The sequence below is a fragment of the Lissotriton helveticus genome, chromosome 3_1 (assembly GCF_964261635.1).
Source record: "Lissotriton helveticus chromosome 3_1, aLisHel1.1, whole genome shotgun sequence".
Classification (NCBI taxonomy): Eukaryota; Metazoa; Chordata; class Amphibia; order Caudata; family Salamandridae; genus Lissotriton; species Lissotriton helveticus.
Window position 1 is genome coordinate 2,065,356,974 of NC_136061.1, and position 20,392 is coordinate 2,065,377,365.

The window sequence follows — 20,392 nt, forward strand, 5'->3', positions numbered from 1 at the left end:
CAGCAAATCCAATTCAGCCAGACCTTGTGGAAAGGTATCCTGTCTCATGGATTCCTGTTCTGCTTCAGCCTGCAGCCTTCTCCCTCTCGAAGACTCCGAGCTTCACAAAACTGACTAAGTGTGACCATATATATCTTCACCAGGCAAAGTCTCCATAAACATGTGGCAAGAAACAGACCTTCCCAAGGCATTAAAGTCAAATTTCTCCCACTTTTAGCCTTCCTACAAAAGTCAACAGCTTTACAGGGAACACGTCAAGCAGCTATCAGACAACATGGAGGCCTACTCACCCACATACTGATGCCTTGTCCCTGAGGATTTTGGACTTCCGTTTTGTTGAGTAAGGACTGGATATGAGTTTGACAGTGTGGAAGCGGGCCGCCATGCCACCACCCCACTCCCACACCACCAAACTTGCCCGCACACCGCCTGCCAGATTACGAGTTAATTTGTGGTCCGACTGGAAGTGCTTTGGCGATCCCCAGGTGTTGCCTGTTAGAAAGGCTCCACAATGGGAGCACCTAATCATGGTCATGCACGGCATGGACTGTGAAGTCCATGCACTCAGGGGGCACATCATGGGCTCCCCCTGCATGCGTCCCCTGGCCCAGAGGCAACAAGGGGCCCTGTATGGCCCCCTTAGTTTCCTCACTGCCATAGTTTTCATGGTGGACTCACTGCTATAAAAACGGTGGCTGTGAGGAAACTCAAAATATGCTTGCCCTGCCAGCATATTACTGGGCCAGACTGCTGCGCCACAGCTGAGGGATCATGGATCACCGGCGTTTGCAGCAGTTGTGTAGCGGTGGGACAGCCGGACTCGTAATGCGGCGGTCGGACAGCCAGTGCAGCGGTTCCCGCCACCCACTGCAAGTTTGGCGGTCCAATGGACCACCAAACGTTTAATCAGGCCTTATGTCCCTTATTAGTTCTCATTAATCCATGAGGTGTACCAAATATTTTCTGAGTATAACTTTTAGATCAGAAACTGAAGGATTTGTAATCGATATGTGTTAAAGTGCTTCGAGCATATGGCGGCTAACTACTTTCAAATAATTTGTTTTAAACTAGGGGTTCCACCTTAGAGCAGGTTTGGGCTGGCTTGCTGCCTAGCTACACAGGAATAGCGTGGGTGATTTCACCAAAAGTGTTCAATGACTTTTTGTCTGAGTGTAAGTCAAGATAAGTAGGACTGGGCACAGCTAATCACAAATAAGGCCCAATTCTATGGAAACACACGTTTTTGCAAATCCAGACATCTACAAGCAAATGGAGGTATTACAGTGCCCCTAGCCTTGACTTAGTGACTCAGTGATAAAAGTGAAAATATAAAAAGAGGTGGGATCTATATAAAAAACAACAAAGACACAGGTAGTAGTGCAACTACCCACGAAGTCGAGATTACTAGTCCAGCATCAGCCACAACTTGTTAATAAATTGATATATGGAATAGATTTACTTACAGTACTTTATTGCCAGCCTTCTTCATCTATTGGTCTTTTGATTCGTCATTCACATTTTCTTCCTTTCACTACAACATACAGCATTGGGCAGTAAACCAGCCCACTGCAGTCATTGGCTATCTTCACCATGAATAATGGCATTCTGGCCTTTTACTAGGTGCATATCCAAACAAAATATTGCTCCATTCAGTAACAGGAATCATTATGTTAATGTGTAATTGTTTTAGGCAAAGACAAAAAGAACTGGCTTTCACATCTAAGGCTATTTGTACATTGACAAGGGACCATCCGATCCTGCAACACTGCTGTTGGGCTACGTGTGTTTCATAGGATGCCTGACCCACTCTCATAATCATTATTTTCGAAAGAAATTTTGAATTGGCTGATCAAGCAAGTGCATGCTATGGTGTGCTTCCGCACACATAGGTGCTTTAATAAAAAACCTTCAAGGGTGGCTGCCTATGCGCATGCCTTTACACTTATCATTGGTCGTTTCAATGCTTTTTATTTTAATAAAACACGTTCAAAGATGGATGCCAATGTGTGGGGATGCCTTTTACAATCTCTATTACAAAACAAAGCAAGCATTATAAAGACCAAAGGGATGAAAGCCATTACCAGCATTTTGGCTTTGCCAGTGCTTGTTCTTTTATTTTTCTAGGATAGAGTCATTCCTGAGTTTGATGCTTCACAAATATGTGGGGGTGAATGGATGATCATATTATGAAAGTTCATATAAAATTGATCTGCAGCACTGTCTTTTCTAGCCTCTGTTCAAAGCAAAGGAATTTATAAATATGAGAGTCATAATGGTAAGAAAGAAAATAGAACTACCCTGGTCATAAAGATAAAACAGTTAACCATATTGCTTTTGGCTATCAATATAAAGAATATGTTTTTCTCACTTGGCAAATAAAAACAGCGTTCCCACTGTATGCACATGTGGAGAGTTTTGATTAGGTCGGACACAGTTTAGTTGTAGGTGCTGTCCCTATGTGTTTGCTGCATTTCATTTTCTTCACTGAAAAGGGTAAAACAGAAATTTGAGTTACTGTTATGATCAAGTCAATACGCCTTTTTAATGGCTAGATATGACGTAAGGGAGATGAAACCTTGCATGTAATTGTGCGCCTTCTTTTTCATGACTCAGCGTGGGATCAATCAAGGGACCTTTTCTGTCAGTTTCTTAGAAATGGTTGGCTATGAAGGGCATACATCATACCTTTGCACTGATGAGCTGCTGCAATGGGAGTGGCCGTTATTATGAGCTTCCATGGAATAGCAAACTTCAGCTTTCGTGAATACTGCTGCTTGGATGCTCAATTTAGGCTTCTTACTCCTATACTTTGCCATTTGTGATTACCTTTTGTGACGGTCCATATCCATTTTAAGTTGACATTTATGGCCTAAGAAAGCTGGCATTATATTATATATTGGTATTTGCAAAGCCCCTCTCATCTATTTTAGATGTAAACAACATATATTCTGTCTGCGCCTCAGACTAATATTTGTTTGACCTAAACTGAGTGGTTCCTTCTTAGAGGCCTCTTAGGATGGCGGACGGAAACGGGTGCCGTCCGCCATGGTCGCGGCAAAAATACTCCCGAACGCATCGCGGTTGCGATTAGGATATTTCTGTCATCACACACCGGCCGCACGATTAGGATAACCCCGCCATCCCAACGTAACGCGCCACCTTCCTCGACCGCCGCGGAAAAAAGCACCGACAAACGGACCATGACTGCGGAAGGACCAAACGAACATCCCCCCCCTCCGTCAAACCGATTAAAAAATGACGGACGGAAGTAAATAGAAAACACCAAAAACAGGACACACACCCACCTGAAACACCCACCCCCAACAACTACATGCCCCAATGACACCCCCCCAGCACAAACAAGAGCACCCAAGTCGCCACACCCACAGAACACCTGACTGGCAACAACCATTGGGACACAACCACCACACAGAGTATAAAATGAATCCCTCCCATTACCACAATCCTTTGCATCACAGCACAGCTGGAATAAAGAGGCAGAATAGCACAAACAGCAGACACACACAAACACACATACAACCTGCACACCAACACACCCACCACACAAACCCCCACAACACCATCCCTACATACCACACACCTGCACACCCCACCCCACCCCACCAACACCTTGCACATCACACACCATGGCACCCAAGAAAAACCCCAAATTCACAGAGAGTGAGTTGAAGGTCATGGTGGATGAAATCATCCGTGTCAAACCACATCTGTTCGGTACCCTAGTCCAGCAGACCACCTTGGCAACTAAAACCACCATGTGGGACAGGATAGTGACCAGAGTGAATGCTTCAGGGACCGTGCCATGCACCAAACACGAGATCCAGAGGCGGTGGCACGACCTCACGGCAAGGGTGAAAGGCATTCGGGCCAAGAACCACCTGTGGGCACAACACACTGGCGGCGGCCCCCCCCCGGAGCCTATACCATTTGCCGAATGGGAGGAGAAGGTGCTGGGCATACTGCATCCTGAGAGCCTGGAAGGAATCGAAGAGGGACTTGAGGCTGGTAAGTACAAACCAATGACCACTATCACACTGTCATGGTCTGCCTTGCACAACTGCCAAGACACATCTATCTCCCAGGCTCCAATCCATGCATGTGGACCACACAGTCACCCAAATGTGAATTCCTGGGCTCAAATGCACCCACCATGACCAACCACAAATGTTGCCTCCTACGTTCCCAGGCTTGCATGTTGTCAAAGCAGCCAACACCACAACTCCCAACAGGCCCCCATGTCCACAGGGAGGGTGGGGGTGGATGGGTGAGAGTCCAGCACTACAACTCCCAACAGGCCCACATGTCCACAGGGAGGGTGGGGGTGGGTGGGTGAGAGTCCAGCACTACAACTCCCAACAGGCCCCCATGTCTACAGGGAGGGTGGGGTTGGGTCCAGCACTACAAATCCCAACAGGCCCCCATGTCTACAGGGAGGGTGGGGGTGGGTGGGTGAGAGTCCAGCACTACTTATCCCAACAGGCCCCCATGTCTACAGGGAGGGTGGGGGTGGGTGGGTGAGAGTCCAGCACTACAACTCCCAACAGGCTCCCATGTCTACAGGGAGGATGGGGGTGGGTCCAGCACTACAACTCCCAACAGGCCCCCATGTCCACAGGGAGGGTGGGGGTGGGTCCAGCACTACAACTCCCAACAGGCCCCCATGTCTACAAGGAGGGTGGTGGTGGGTGGGTGAGAGTCCAGCACCACAACTCCCAACAGGCCCACATGTCCACAGGGAGGGTGGGGGTGGGTGGGTGAGAGTCCAGCACAACAACTCCCAACAGGCCCCCATGTCTACAGGGAGGATGGGGGTGGGTCCAGCACTACAACTCCCAACAGGCCCCCATGTCCACAGGGAGGGTGGGGGTGGGTCTAGCACTACAACTCCCAACAGGCCCCCATGTCCACAGGGAGGGTGGGGGTTGGGTCCAGCACTACAACTCCCAACAGGCCCCCATGTCTACAGGGAGGGTGGGGATAGGTGGGTGAGAGTCCAGCACTACAACCCCCAACAGGTCCCCATGTCTACAGGGAGGGTGGGGGTGGGTCCATGTCCCATCCCAGAGCAAGATAGAGTCTGCCCACCATTTGCTGACCAGTGCATCTCCTCCTTCAAACCTACAGGTAGGTAGCCATCTTCACAGGGGCACCATCCAATAGCAGGACCGGACCACACATATACAAGTATTGTCTCCCCACCTCCACACCTCCACACCACCATATTGCCCAGTACTGTCTACCACACCAACATGATGACACCAACAACCATGTCCTGATTCCCTAGAAATTTGTAATGTAACAACAACAAACCTGTCATGTCCACAGCATTGATTCTTAAATTCTTGTCCCTCAGGTGATCGCAACTTGATAGCGAAACCAGGAACCGCCAGCACCAGTCGCCCCCTCACAGCCAGGACTCTCCGGTGAAGATTCCATGGACACCTCGGGTGCAGAGGACGATTCTGGCCCAAGCACACTCCCAGGGCCACCAGGCTCCCAGGACATCCCTGCCTCCACCACCTTGGTCAGTGTAACAACACCAACACCTGCCATTGTGAGCTGTGCAGCTACCACCACCACCACCACCACCACTCCTGCCAGTGCCACCCTGCCTGACACATCGTCCGATGATGGGCCATCAACATCTCAGGCTAGCAGGGAGAGTGGACGGGGGAGGACACAGGTGAGGCCACAGCTCACAAACAGGAGTGCAGGTGCAAGGGGAGGTCTGGAACAAGACCCAGCCCATCCTGGGACCGAGACCCTGGATGCTATTGCCAGAGTGCAAGCCTCCTACGAGCGGTCGCAGGCAAAGGCGGATCGGGCACACCAAGACTCGCTACAGACCTGCCAGCTGTTGCGGTCCATGGACACCCGCATGGGACAAATTGTTGACCTCATGTGGCAGCAAACAGCTCTTTGGAGGGAGTGGTTATCCCGCACCACACCACCTCCCCCTCCCCCAAGTGGCCAGCGGGACAGGGCACCAACACCACCGCCACCATCACCTGAGGCCACTGACAGGGAGGTGGTCCCTGAACAACCTGCCCCCACAGCTGGCTCCGCTCCGGCTCCAAGACGGAGGGGCCGTCCGAGGCTGGATCCAGCAGAGAGCAGTGGCAATGCACCATCCACCCGCTCGAAGAGGGGCCGCCACTGACATCACTCTTCCTTGAGCCTTGCATTCACTCTGCAAACTATCTTGCCCCACAATGCCAAGCATTGGCACACGTCTGTTGGACTAGGTGTACATCATACAATGTGGTGTCCCCACGGTGTTGCCATTTGACATGACCTTCAACTCACACTTCCCCCCAACACCTATTTGTAAATATGCACTAACAGTAATCCCCACCCTGTAAATAAACACCACGGAAACACTCAAGGCTGTGTGACCTCCATGTTTTAAACACAGGTTTGTCTTAGTAGTTGTCATTACCAGGTGCAGGGATCAATGTTCTTCAGAATCATGGCTCTGTGGGAGTGACCTAGGGATAATGAGAGAACAACAAGCACAGGTCAGGAAACTAAATCACACCCATCACACCACACCGTACTGCAACATCTCACAAACCACACTCATCACTAATTAAGCGGATCACAGGACACACATCAGGGAGCATTGCATGTACACCATCTCACACACCCATTTGCGAACAGAACATACCAGAACAGGCAGCATTCACACACCACATCCACACATCACCAGCAAACATACATCACGCATTGAACAGCAGCACAAGAGGTAGTTACTCATATTCAAGGAAAGTAGTGAGCAATGAGCTGACACCTCTGGTCCACACCTTCTTCCTCCCCACTATCCTCATCACTGGACATGGGTGGAAGGGAGGCAGAGCAACCTGTTGGTCTGTAGGGTCCATGATCAGTTCAATATTCTCGCGTAAGGCCAGGTTGTGGAGCATGCAGCAGGCAATCACTATTTTGCATACTTTGCCGGGTGAGTATGGCAGGGCCCCTCCAGGTTTATCCAGGCAGCGAAACCTAGACTTCAGCAGTCTAAATGTACGTTCCACCACTCAACGTGTCTTCACATGGGCCTCATTATATCGCATTTCACCTGGGGTAGTAGGATTCCGTAGGGGGCTTAGCAGCCACGGGCGGTTTGGGTACGCAGAGTCACCTAGGTGGGGGGATGACAGACACATACATCATTACCAGGATTGGTGGGAACAGCATGGCACACATACAACACAGTAGTCATCACAGCACACTCACCTATAAGCCACGCACGTTCTTGACGCAGATTAGCCATCAGTTGGGGGAAAATGCTGCTCCGCAGGATTTGGGAGTCATGTGCGGACCCGGGAAATCTGGCACACACATGGGAGACGATGTTGTCAGCCAGGCACACCACTTGCACATTGATAGAATGGTAGTGCTTCCGATTGCGATAGATGGGTTCACGTGCCTGGGGTGGAATCAGACCAATATGTGTACCATCAATGGCACCCACTACGTGTGGAATCTGAGCCAGGGCATAGAAGTCACCTTTCACTGCAGCCAGCTCTGCCGGACGTGGGAAATGGATGTAATCATCCTTGTAACGCATCATGGCTTGCAGCACATCCCGGAGTACCATGCTGAACATGGATTGGGACATCTCCCCGGCATGACCAACTGTGTACTGGAAAGTGCCTGTCGCGAAGAAGTGAAGTGCCGCCATCACCTGTGCTGTGGGTGTAATTGCTCCTGGATATGGCCTGCGTGGCTGCAGATGAGGTGCCAATTGGGATACAAAGTCCTGCAATGTCCGTCGGTCAAGCTGGAATTTGCGGATTACCTCCTCTTTAACCATGTCCTCCAGCACAGTGTATGGTCGATACACATTTGGAGCCCTCCTGTGTGGGAGTAGATGGGAGCAGATGTCAATTGACCAACACCGCACAGCTGTGCCACACTATCACATCTTGAAGAACACAATACAAATAATACATGTTGCAGACACGGATTGTATGTGTGATGTGACAGAAATATAAGGCACTACAGCTAACTACACACACAATGTTCACCCACAAACAACATCCTGTGTGCAAACATGTCCAATGGTACGTGCACACATGTTGAAAGAACAGCCAACATCACATGACTGAGGGCCCATGTGTGGACAAGCGTCCCCACAGACACACATGGACGTGCACACACAACACGAACATGGAACACACCCTCCTTGTCTTCATGCACCCATGACCCCACCTACAATGCTGTGCATCCTCACATGACAGGCATGGGCATACAATAGGCGACACACAGACGCATACACAGAATGCATGTATACCCCCATCATTGCCACTTGCACACACAAACCACACACTCACAACAGCTTCAAAATGTGGGTACACAGCCTTGATATACTGTGTAGATGTGTACAATTAGAAACGTGTGACCTCAAAACCAAGACGTCACCACATAGCCATGCACATCTGACGCAACTTGGGCTCACATCACTGGCCTTTGTTAACCACTGGCAAGGTCAATAGTATGCCCACACATACAACTAATGGACATAAATGAGACACGTGGACACGGGCCATTGACATGACATATTGATTCTTGATGCATTCCGGACATGGCCTGACACACATGTACACCTATAAACATTACATGTGTGCGGAGACATGCAGTGTGTGTCCACACGGCATCCGGGTACGCCTTCCGCCAACACAGAAGATGATCCTTGATACTGCAATTGGGCGTAAAATTTGCTGCATGGTGAAGGACCATCACGGTCACACCCCGCCAACTGCATGTGCGCACTACCGCGATGGTGCATCTTTTGAAAATCCTCACTCACTGGCATCGCAATGGCGGAGCACGCATTCTGCAGGGGCGGGGCAGGCTAACACATACATTTGAATGTGCAAGTGGAAATGGCAGTTGGTATCCCCCCTTTCAGTCCCATAGCAGCACCCACCGCATACTGCCAGGTGCGGGCGGTCACTCACCGCCGGGTACGGGCGGTGGGTGACCGCCCTGTGTATTGATGTTACCCTGGCATGGATGGCCATGGCCGGTCACCCACCGCCGGGTGCGGGCGGTCACCCCCCGCTGGGTATGGGTGGTCACCCACTGCCAGGTGCGGGCAGTGGGTGACCGCCCTGTGTATTGATGTTACCCTGGCACGGATGGCCATGGCCGGTCACCCACCGCCGGGTGCGGGCTGTCACCCACCGCCGGGTGCGGGTGGTGGGTGACCACCCTGTGTATTGATGTTACCCTGGCATGGATGGCCATGGTCTGTCACCCACCGCTGGGTGCGGACGGTCACCCACCGCCGGGTGCGGGCGGTCACCCACCGCCGGGTGCGGGCGGTGGGTGACCGCCCTGTGTATTGATGTTACCCTGGCATGGATGGCCATGGCCAGTCACCCACCACCGGGTGTGGGCGGTCAGCGACCGCCAGGTGCGGGCAGTCACCCACCGCCGGGTGCGAGCGGTGGGTGACCGGTCTGTGTATTGATGTTACACTGGCATGGATGGCCATGGCCGGTCACCCACCGCCGGCCATGGCCGGTCACCCACCGCCGGGTGCGGGCGGTGGGTGACCACCCTGTGTGTTGATGTTACCCTGGCATAGATTGCCATGGCCGGTCACCCACCGCCGGGTGCGGGCAGTGGGTGACCGCCTGCATCCGGCGGTGGGTGACCGCCCGCACCCAGCGGTGGGTGACCGGCCATGGCCAGCGGTGGGTGACCGGGCATGGCCAGCGGTGGGTGACCGGGCATGGCCATCCATGCCAGGGTAACATCAATACACAGGGCGGTCACCCACTGCCCGCACCCAGCGGTGGGTGACCGCCCGCACCTGGCGGTCTGCGGTGGGTGCTGCTATGTGACTGCTATGTGACTGAAAGGGGGGATACCAACCGCCATTTCCACTTGCACATTCAAATGTATGTGTTAGCCTGCCCCGCCCCCGCGGAATGCGTGCTCCGGCCATTGCAATGCCAGTGGGTGATGAGTTTCAAAGATGCACCATCGCGGTAGCGCGCACATGCGGTTGGCGGGGTGTGACCGTGATGGTCCTTGCACATGTAGCCAATGGAAAGAGGTAACGCGGGCGCGTAAGCGTTTTCAAACATAGCGGAAGCCGTGCACCACCACAGCTGGCCCAGTCATTGGCTCATTTTGAATGAAAGGGTAGAGAGGCCTTCAAGGGATATGATTCAGGAGAATAATCAGTTGTTTGATGTAACTCTAGGAAAAATTAATTAACCTAATATATGAATCATATAATAAAATACACAAAATCAATTTGTTTAAACCATATATAACAAAAAATAAACACATTAAAACATATAAACATATAAACGAGACACAAGGGTGTATATGAAAAGAATTTTATCAAAAGTTCATTAAATCAGCAATAAATCAAGGAAGCAGGTATGGAAATGCTGGTATGAGTAACGTGATAACAAAATAATCAATAACACAGCAGAACCTAAAAAGAACATCTATCTCAAACAACAAAGTGAATCAAACACTGCAGAGATAAAATGAAGGTCATATATATGTTTATATGTTTTAATGTGTTTATTTTTTGTTATATATGGTTTAAACAAATTGATTTTGTGTATTTTATTATATGATTCATATATTAGGTTAATTAATTTTTCCTAGAGTTACATCAAACAACTGATTATTCTCCTGAATCATATCCCTTGAAGGCCTCTCTACCCTTTCATTTAACTACCCAAGCCCTCAAGGGTTTAACTGGGTCGCTCACTTTCTCTGAATCATCATTTTGAATGAGGCAGCCCGGGAAAACCAATTGCTGCAGACGTGGGCCACTGATATCAGCTCAGGGCCCTATAAAGGTGTGAATTTCAGCAGCACACATCCACTGCTTCCAGCCACTGCTGCCTGCACCCATCACCTCTACCTGCTGCTGCTGAGCAATCCACCAACTGCTGCCTGCACCCATCACCTCTACCTGCTGCTGCTGAGCAATCCACCAACTGCTGCCTGCACCCATCACCTCTACCTGCTGCTACTGAGCACTCCAACAACTGCTGCTGTTGTGCTACAGTCCTGGACCTTGCCATGCCGAGAGTTCGAGAGATCTGGTCTCGTCCCTCTACCGCAGCGGAGCTGGAGGTCCTTGTGGTCGGTGTGCTCCGCCACTATGAACTGTTGGTAGACACAGGGAGTGGGCAATCTACCACCTTCAGTCGGTACACAGCACACAGGGCCCACACTGCCACCAACTGCAACAAGTACTGCTCGTGCTCGTCAGAGTAGGGGGAGCAGAGTGACCTTTGGTGCAGGCACCGCTGCCCCTGTGACACATAGTGCCCTTTGTGCTGAGGCAGTTGATCTGCTGCGACAGCTGTGTGTAGGGCAGACCAACATGATCAATGCATTCCTAGACCACGATAGAAAGTTGGGGCAGGTGGTAGCATTCATGGAGGGGATGCATGGCGATGTTGCTGGTCTCCACAGAACAGTTCAGTCATTATCCAACACAGTGTCCGCAGCCATTCAACAGTCACATGGACAAGGTTCTACTTCAGTTCCCCCATCCACACCACTTGATGTCTCAGTGGAGAGTGATATTTCTGACCAGGCCTGATTTTCTGGGTATTGCACTAGAAGCAGGCAACAGCAGCAAGGCAGGGCACAGAGGCAAGAGACACCATCCCCTAGGACAGGAAAATCTTTCACAGAACATGACATCAGCTACCCTGGAGTTGACATATAGGATCCTCAAGGGGTGTTGGGGGACAGGGATTCACATAGAACATGGTGGTAAGTGCAGTGGGGGACATGTTGGTGTGCATGAGGTGGTCACTGACTCCTGGCTTCTGCAATCTTGGCGGTGTGCTGTGGGACCTTCACATGTGTTGTACTGAGCATGGCTGCTAAAAGATACGTGGTGCTCCTATCTGTGTGAATGGCCAACTGTCCACTGACTTGCCCACTCTTGTCTCCCATCATGGTAGGTCAAGCTGCACATTCGCAAGGCCGTGTGGAGGACCATAGCACGTGATGTACGGGCAGTGGGGGTGTGCAGTAGGCGACACACACACTGCCACAAGCGCTGGGACGACACCTCCAGGCTCAGCAAGAATGTGGCGGAGATGACACTGGGGCTGATTCCAAGATCATCCCGGCTTGCATGACGTACCATGACCCCTCTAATGCTCCGTATCATAGCTGTGACGCATCCTGACCTGTCCGCCCGATTGAGAGGGGAGCAGCAGCAAACTAGCGGTAAGCAGACTGAATGTGTTTGTGACTTGTGAGTGCATGCATGTATTGCTGCTCAGACACAGTAGTGACATCCGTGGTGTGTATGTTGTGCTGCAATTGCATGTTGGTGCCATTAGCAGAGTGAGCGTTAGCATCCATGTCAGCCAGGTGGACATACCAGTTGCATTGTAGTGCAGGGTCCCAGGACATGCCGTTGAGGTCTGTGGTCCCATGGCATCACATGTATGGTGGTCTGCATGCACTTGCCCTGTTTGTTTGATGTACATGTTTCTCAGGCACCCCCAGTTCTTTGACATGAGGATGTCTGGTAGGGGTGGTTCATGTGCAGGATGGGTGCTACATGTTGGTCAGCAGTCAAGGAAGTTTTGAATTTGTAATTTGCAGTGCGTGAGTGTGGCACTTAGGTATACCTCTTTTCTCTCTCTTTCAGCTTTGGCCGAGGGCACTGACCCGCAAACGACGGAGCACACACACACGCAGACTGAGACTGAAGAGAGCAGCCCCGGAGAGGGGGACAGAACTGTCCCTGAGGACTCACATGTGGAGACACCATCGTCCTCATCTTCAGACAGAGGTGGTGAGTCAGCACTGCTGGTAGACACAGGGAGTGGGCAATCTACACCTTCAGTCGGTACACAGCACACAGGGCCCACACTGCCACCAACTGCAACAAGTACTGCTCGTGCTCGCCAGAGTAGGGGGAGCAGAGTGGCCTTTGGTGCAGGCACCGCTGCCCCTGTGACACAAAGTGCCCTTTGTGCTGAGGCAGTTGATCTGCTGCGACAGCTGTGTGTAGGGCAGACCAACATGATCAACGCATTCCTAGACCACGATACAAAGTTGGGGCAGGTGGTAGCATTCATGGAGGGGATGCATTGTGATGTTGCTGGTCTCCACAGAACAGTTCAGTCATTATCCAACACAGTGTCTGCAGCCATTCAACAGTCACATGGACAAGGTTCTACTTCAGTTCCCCCATCCACACCACTTGATGTCTCAGGGGAGAGTGACATTTCTGACCAGGCCTCATTTTCTGGGTATTGCACTAGAAGCAGGCACCAGCAGCAAGGCAGGGCATGGAGGCAAGAGACACCATCCCCTAGGACAGGAAAATCTTTCACAGAACACGACATCAGCTACCCTGGAGTTGACACATAGGATCCTCAAGGGGTGTTGGGGGACAGGAATTCACATGGAACATAGGCATCCCCCTCAAAAGGTACTCCCAAGGCAAGGCCACCTCCCAAGGACAGGGACACTACAAAGGACAGGGCACCTCCCAAGGACAGGGACACTGCAAAGGACAGGGCACATCCCAAGGCCAGGGACACTCCCAAGGACAGGGCACCTCCCAAGGTCAGGGACACTCCCAAGGACAAGGACACTACAAAGGACAGGGCACCTCCCAAGGACAGGGACACTCCCAAGGACAGGGTACCTCCCAAGGCCAGGGACACTCCCAAGGACAAGACACTACAAAGGACAGGGCACCTCCCAAGGACAGGGACACTCCCAAGGACAGAGCACCTCCCAAGGCCAGGGACACTCCCAAGGACAAGGACACTACAAAGGACAGGGCACCTCCCAAGGACAGGGCACCTTCCAAGGACAGGGACACTCTCAAGGACAGGGACACTGCAAAGGACAGGGCACCTCCCAAGGACAGGGACACTCCCAAGGACAGGGCACCTCCAAGGCCAGGGACACTCCCAAGGACAAGGCCACTACAAAGGACAGGGCACCTACCAAGGACAGGTACACTCCCAAGGACAGGGCACCTCCCAAGGCCAGGGACACTCCCAAGGGCAGGGACACTACAAAGGACAGGGCAACTCCCAGGGACAGAGCACCGCTCACGGATAAGGCACATTCCAAAGACAGGACACGTCCTAGAGCCAAGGCTTCTCCCACGGCCAAGGAACCTCCCAGGGCCAAGGCTTCTTCCATTCACAGTACATCCACCAAGGACAGACATACATCACCCCTGCGTCCCCTGAAGCTGGTGTGGGTGAAGGAACATACACCACATGTGTCAGAGGTGGAGTCCCCCCATACCTCTACTCCTATCCACACCCCGGTGAAGCAGAGGAAGGAGTACACTGTTGTTGCATCCCGCATTACACATGATACAGAGGGCAGAAGGCATGGCCAGAGCAAGCATCAAGCAGGGTCCAGCACGTCCCCAGAGAGCAGACCACCACCAGCAGATGATCCACCTTTGATGGGTGATGTTTCAGATGAGCCCGCATCACTTACCAGTCCAGTCATGTCCAGGGTGCCCTTACATATCCTAAAGAAACGGAGACACACACCAGTGACACCTGACCACCCCAATGTCGCTCCAGTACAGCTGTCCCCAGCTCCCAGAGCCACCCTGCCTCCTGGCCCATACAGCCCTGTGGCTCATCATTTCAGTGGTCCTAGTGGGTCAGCTGCAGTTCACTCTCATGTGTCAGATAGTGGCACTGTGTCTGTTGTTCGCTGTCATGCCTCATGTAGTAGCACTGTGTCAGTTGTGCCCTCTCCTGTTTCAGGTACTGTCACTGTGTGTGTCCTCCACTCTCATGTCTCAGATGCTGGCATGGTATTTGTTGGTCACTGTACAGGGACATGTCCTGGCAGTGTGTCTGGGTCTATGGCTCATGTGCCAGTCACTAGATCTGTGGCTGTGTCTCACACTACTGTATCTGGTGCTGGCAGTGTGTCTGGGTCTATGGCTCATGTGTCAGTCACTAGAGCTGTGGCTGTGTCTCACACTCCTGTTACTGGTGCTGGCAATGTGTCTGGGTCTATGGCTCATGTGTCAGTCACTAGAGCTGTGGCTGTGTCTCACACTCCTGTTTCTGGTGCTGGCAGTGTGTCTGGGTCTATGGCTCATGTGTCAGTCATTGGTACTGTGGCTGTATCTCCCAATCCTGTATCAGATCCTGCCACAGTGTCCGAAGCTACTGGGTCAGTCAGTCCAGCTGATTCTGTGCTGTGAGGTGCAGTTCCCATCGCTCACATGTCAATGTACTTGGTGTCTGGATTGTCCATTGTAACCACCCTTGCATTATTAATGTACATGGGACAGGGCGCATGACACATGTCCTTGTGCTGCTTCCGGTGTACCTGCTCTGTGCCATGGACTGTTGATGCACTTAGCCCCTCTCATGTGCTGCCTCTGATGTACCTGTTCTGTTATGAACACTTCCCTGTTGCTGTTATGATACTGCATTGTGCCCTCTCATGTGCTGCCTCAGATGTACCTGCTCTGTTCTGTACCATGGACTGTTGATGCTCTGTGCCCCTCTCATGTCCTGCCTCAGATGTACCTGCTCTGTGCCATGGACTGTTGATGCTCGTTGCCCCTCTCATGTGCTGCCTCAGATGTACCTGCTCTGTGCCATGGACTGTTGATGCACTTAGCCCCTCTCATGTGCTGCCTCAGATGTACCTGTTCTGTGCCATGGACTGTTGATGCACTTAGCCCTTTTCATGTGCTGCCTCAGATGTACCTGCTCTGTTCTGTACCATGGACTGTTGATGCACTGTGCCCCTCTCATGTGCTGGCTCAGATGTTATGTTAAGTTATAGATACTTATATCCCGCACGAATCACCGGGGGGCATCTCGGCGCTTCCCTCAGTCACAACTGGCGAGCGAAGTAAAACAGGAGCAAAAATGGGATAGCTAGTACAGGTGGGCTTTAAGGTGTTTCTTAAAGACATGGTAGGAAGGAGTTCCTCGCAGGGCCACGGGCAGACTAGTCCAATATTTGGGGGCTAAGTAGGAGAAGGCCCTGCCCCCTGACCTGCTGCACTTAATGCGTGGCACTTGAAGCAAATGCAGCGAGTGAGATCTCAGAGCACGGGTGGGTCGGTATCTCTCCACTTTCTTTTGCAAATACACTGGACCTGAGCCCTGAAGCGCAGAGAAGGTCAGACAGCAGACCTTAAAGAAAGACCTTTGTTTAATTGGTAACCAGTGAAGGGATTTCAGCAGAGGCAGTGATGGTGTGCCAGCTGGTTTATTTAAAACCAGTCTGGCGGCAGTGTTCTGAATGACCTGCATCTTTCTTAGTTGGGATACTCTAACCTCGGCTAGCAGGGCATTGCCATAATCTAGCCGGCTAATGATCGTTGCTTGAGTGAGCGTCCTTCGATGCGTCATAGGAATAAAGGGAAAACATTTCCGCAGCAGCTTTAATCTGAAATAGCAAGCCCCAGCTATAGAAGATATATGGTCTTGCATTGAGAGAGACTGGCCCAGTGTAAGCCCAGATTGTTCACCCTCTGAGCTGGCACTGGAGGAACGCCAAGTTGGGTGGGCCACCAGTCCGAGGACCAAGCCTCTTCAGCCTTGCCCAGGAATATCACTTCTGTCTTACTTGGGTTGAGCTGAAGACAGTTTTTGCCATCCAGTTGGAGATCTCCAGCATTCCTGTACAGAAGCAACGTCTATCGGCCTCTCTATCTGGTCCACATTTAAACACCATTTGGGTATCATCGGCATAAGACAGCGTTTCAAACCCCATGGCTTCCACCACCTTAGCCAAAGGTGGCATATAGATTTTAAAAAGAGTGGGGCTAAGGCAGGAGCCCTGGGGGACGCCTTTGTCCAACACAGTGTTTTTTGACTAATAGGGGCTCAAGATGACAGTTTGATATCTATCCTGGAGAAAGCTCAACAGCCACTTGAGGGCTAATTCCTGGATACCAGCCAAACTCAACCTCTCCGCGAGCCTCGTGTGGGAGATGGTATCAAAAGCCGCGGAGAGGTCGAGCAGGACCAGGATTGCTGAGCCTCCTGCGTCCATGGTCATCCTCAAGGAGTCCGTTACGGCCAGAAGGGTAGTTTCAGTACTGAAACCCCGTCTGAACCCGGATTGTGAGGGGTCCAGAATGTTGTTGGTTTCTAGGTATCCATTTAGTTGCATGTTGATAAACCTTTCCTGCATTTTTCCCAAGAGGGGGAGCAGGGAGATTGGGCGATAATTGCCCAGATCCAGCAGATTGGGCGAGGGCTTCTTGAGAATTGGGCGGACAAAAGCTTCCTTCCATGCGGTTGGGACCACGCCTTCGGTGATCGAAAGATTGAGAATCTTTTGGATTGAGGGGGCAAGGGAATTTGCCAAAAGTGCCATAACTTTAGGGGGACAGAGGTCAGTCGGGGAACCCGATTTCGCCGTCTCCAAGGCTCTGTGAACCTCCATCAGGGGGATAGATGTAAAGTGCTCCAAGCGACACTCCACCTGAACAGCGCGACCTCCCAACCCACATTTCAATAAGCAAGCATCCTGTTCACCGGATGGAAAGTTGGCATATATTCTTTCAATTTTTTGTTTTAAAAAAACGGCCAGAGAGTCACATAACTCTTGGGATTCGGTTAACGGTTGTTTGCAGGCTACGGGGGCAGTAAATCCTTTAACAATCTCAAACAATGCTTTAGAAGAGTTGTCTGCTCTTTCAATTTGTGTCACAATGTATTGACATCTGGCTGCCTTCAGATTCTGGTGGTAGGAGACCAGAGCCGATTTAAAAGACGCCCTGGACTGAGCGGACTTACGCCGTCGCCACTTTCTCTCCAACCTTTTGCAGGAGGATTTCTCCTGTCTAAGCTCCCTAGAGTACCAAGGGGCTGAGTGGCGGTCGCGGGTGAATCTGGCCCCTGGCCGCACTGGTACAGTTGAGTCCAGAACACAATTTAGACCTGCCCCAAAATCAGCCAGCGCCCTTGACACATCCTGGTCCCTCAGCATGGGCAGCGCCTTGAATTCTGTATCAAAAGCTTGCACGAGCAGCTTGTTCCATTGACGCTGGACTATTTTCCCGCACCCTCTGGACTGATACGGCGGTGTCGGCGAGCTACAGGCCGCCGTAAATTTAATCAACGCGTGGTCTGTCCAGATGAGGGGCGCCGGTGGGTCAAAACTGAGGTGACCTATATTCGTGAAGACTAGGTCCAAATTGTGGCCCCCACTGTGCGTGGGTCCCAGAACTCTCTGTGAGAGCCCTAATTGCTCCAGATCCATTAGAAGTTTTCTCACTTCCGGGGTTGAGGATAATTCTCCATGGAAGTTAAAATCCCCCAATAGTAGAAAGTTATTCGCTGCCAGGACGTTTGTAGCTATCAGGTCCACCAGTTTGTCCGCAAAGTCACCTTTCGGACCCGGGGGACGATAGACTAAAGCCCCTGTCCAGCTCTCCGAGGGGGAGAAGTTGGCTTTAAAGATACCTACTTCCATACCATCGTCAGTATGGGTGCTAAGCCAGGCGGCTTTAAAGTAGCTTTTACAGACCATGGCTAAACCCCCCCCGTTTTTCCCACCCAATCCAAATGGATAATTTTATAATCCAAGGGGATAGCTATATTAATCAATGGGAAATTGGTGGTGTTCAACCATGTTTCCGTTAGAAAACAAATGTTCGGCGATTGAGAGTTAATCAAATCCCAAACCTCAAAAGCGTGCCCCGCTAAAGACCGAACATTGCAAAGGAGAAAGGTGCGGTCTCCTAGTGAAGGGGGTTCAGAGGCCGATTAGAAGTCTCAAAGCTGACCTGCATATGCCCCTGAAATGAGAAATCTATACAAGCCGTCGGACCTTCCAATTGGCTGGGGAAATGACAGCGACATTTTAACACGGCGACCCCTTCCTCTACAGCTTTATCACGAATGCTACACAGCTCCGTGGAAGAGTAAACTATCCTGGAGAAAGATTTTGAAGACACCTGCCATGGGGTCTTGGCCTCTGGGCAAGGGTCGGCGCGGACGGGCGCAGACGGGCTCACCTCTGGCGCACCTCTGGCGCTCCTACGGCGCGCTCGCGTCCGCTGCGCGGAGGGACAGACATTTCCTTTAAGAGGCCGGAGGTCACGCCAGAGGTCTAAGTCCCGCCCCCGGCGTACCGTCTCCGGGGGAGATTGCAAGCAAACCACTCAGCGCGGGCGCAGGACTTCCGCACCTGATCGGCGGAGCCCGTCCGGAGCTGCGTGATAGCAAGTAAGACTTTTAAAATAACACAGAAGCAAACGGTGGCCAAAGTAAGTGGGTAAAAGATTAAAAAGATACCAGCATGGAACCCTAGCTCCCGGCTTTTCGCCTCAGGTGCAACTAAGAGGTACCTGCTCCATGCCATGGACTGTTGCTGCTTGTTGCCCCTCTCATGTGCTGCCTCAGATGTACGTGCTCTGTGCCATGGACTATTGATGCACTTAGCCCCTCTCATGTGCTGCCTCAGATGTACCTGCTCTGTGCCATGGACTGTTGATGCTCATTGCCCCTCTCATGTGCTGCCTCTGAGGTACCTGTTCTGTTATGAACACTTCCCTGTTGCTGTTATGATACTGCATTGTGCCCTCTCATTGGCTGCCTCAGATGTACCTGCTCTGTGCCATGGACTGTTGATGCTCGGTGCCCCTCTCATGTGCTGCCTCAGATGTACCTGCTCTCTGCCATGGACTGTTGATGCACTTAGCCCCTCTCATGTGCTGCCTCAGATGTACCTGTTCTGTGCCATGGACTGTTGATGCACTTAGCCCCTCTCATGTGCTGCCTCAGATGTACCTGCTCAGTGCCATGGACTGTTGATGCACTTAGCCCCTCTCATGTGCTGCCTCAGATGTACCTGCTCGGTGCCATGGACTGTTGATGCACTTAGCACCTCTCATGTGCTGCCTCAGATGTACGTGCTCTGTTCTGTACCATGGACTGTTGATGCTCTGTGCCCCTCTCATGTGCTGACTCAGATGTACCCGCTCTGTGCCATGGACTGTTGATGCTTGTTGCCCCTCTCATGTGCTGCCTCAGATGTACCTGCTCTGTGCCATGGACTGTTGATGCACTTAGCCCCTCTCATCTGCTGCCTCAGATGTACCTGGTCTGTGCCATGGACTGTTGATGCTCGTTGCCCCTCTCATGTGCTGCCTCTGATGTACCTGTTCTGTTATGAACACTTCCCTGTTGCTGTTATGATACTGCATTGTGCCCTCTCATGTGCAGCCTCAGATGTACCTGCTCTGTGCCATGGACTGTTGATGCTCGTTGTCCCTCTCATGTGCTGCCTCTGATGTACCTGTTCTGTTCTATCCAGTGCCCATGCTCCTGGCTACTCTAGGAGTCAACCCCTATTATGTGCAATAAAGCAAGTTATTTGTGTGTAG